Below are 1,853 nucleotides of genomic sequence, written 5' to 3'. Positions count from 1 at the left end.
CAAGAGATATAATATCAGAGATATATTGAGACCGGTCGGTTAAGATTGTAACTGCTTTAGCAATCTGCAAGAGATATAATATTGAAGATATAATTGAGACCGGTCGGTTAAGATTGCTTTAGTAATCTGCAAGAGATATAATATGAGAGATATATTAAGACCGATTGGTTAAGATTGTACGGCTTTAGTGTCTTGAGACCTGCAAGATACAAAATATAGACTAGACCGAACGGTCTTTGGATAAATGCTCGAAATGTTCACATTAAAATATTCGTGGGTATTCGGTATCCTAGTGTCTTTCAACCTGCATAAAAGAATAATAAAAGAAGCTTGATGATAATTATATAAATTACACCGTCCGGAGAGACGTTAAATAAGAGGTTGACGTGCTCGGTTGAGAGCCATCTCGACTCTTGAGTTCTCGGAATAGCATAGATATATCTTGTTTGAGATGACCTTCATCGGACCTAAAATGATTAAACGGGACCGCTCCTTGTTGAGTCTGTCGCTGCCGAGTGTTGTCGTTTGAGGCGGTGGTCTTGCATTTGAAACTAGGTAGGTTTCACCCATAGGCCCTGGTAAACACATAAAATCTAACTACAAAGCACAAATGAATATATTCTTTCTTCATTCTTGGATAACCCAACGGAAGACGCGACTTTCTTCGTGTATGGTTATGTTCTAGATGTCGCGACATTAATGAGCCATGGCGGCGGAGGAGCGATTGAATCGCGGTCACCCGGTGGTGTTTATGATGAAGGGGTGCATCGCTTATAAACAATGTGGAAGCAGTACCACTGTGGTAAGGAAGTATTGATTTCAATCATAAACTCGCTTCTACCGATAGATGTTGAGATTTGTTTTAGGCGACGAGACGGAGATCGTGCCGGTCTCGTTCAGGCTCCGGCTGCGGGATTGGCCGTACGGATGACGCGGGACGGTTGTACCGATGGGTAGCATAAGTCGGTGGTGAAGAAACTTCACGCTTTTTCGTGTTTCTGAGTCAGATGAGGTGACTTGTAGATATTGCCCTCCAAGATTGAAAGGAAAAACCCTTCTTTATATGTGCTACAACATCAGTGAATATTGGCATCAGATGAGCAATTCTGCCTTCATCAAGAGAAGTATGGAGATCATTGTGTCCATCCTGTTTGTTGGTATCTGCGGATTGATGATTTTGTGAATGCGGTTCCAATACTGCTTGCAGGAGGGATACTCAGTTGGAATCCATCAGCGTGTTGGTTGCGTCTGCATCACAAACACAGAGCTACTGTTCGACGTCTAGGGTTGGAACCCTTGCACCGTTCCTTTCAACACGTAGGGAGTCACCTTGTTTAAGAATCCAGGCACGGGTGATGTCTCCACTTGTGATCTCATCATTGATAACCGTCGCCATTTAAAAGCTTTTCACCTGGTTTTTTGATAAAAGTTTCTGGTGTTGATAACGATGTCGAGACCGAATGCTCATCTTGGTTTCTTGTGGTTTCTGATCTTCTTTCTGGTGCTTTGTTGTTCTCCTATGCTCTTCGTGGTCGCCATTTGGGTTTGCCCTTCGGCCCCACGGTGGGCGCCAAAATGTTTCGGTAAGAATTTACTGGGACCGAAAACACTAACCTTGATGGCGCGATTCTGCTTCCTTCTGATGCGAAATTTCCAATTGCCTTCGCCGTCCGTTCTTCAGACCGTCCGTCGCACTCTGATCTTCGCCCGGGAGGGGGGTGGTACCTGTAAAGGTACTCCGACGATCAAGTTAGTTGTCGGTATAGGAAAACCCTCTGTCCTCAGCAAGTGGATGCCTAGAACGGAGAGAGGGTGGAACTCAATCAAGTATGAGAGTGTCAGTGTAGGTTGAA

Source organism: Vigna radiata, chromosome 7 (genome assembly GCF_000741045.1).
Source record: "Vigna radiata var. radiata cultivar VC1973A chromosome 7, Vradiata_ver6, whole genome shotgun sequence".
NCBI classification, from domain to species: domain Eukaryota; kingdom Viridiplantae; phylum Streptophyta; class Magnoliopsida; order Fabales; family Fabaceae; genus Vigna; species Vigna radiata.
The sequence above is the reverse complement of the archived record's forward strand: the minus strand, read 5'-3'. Positions refer to the sequence as shown.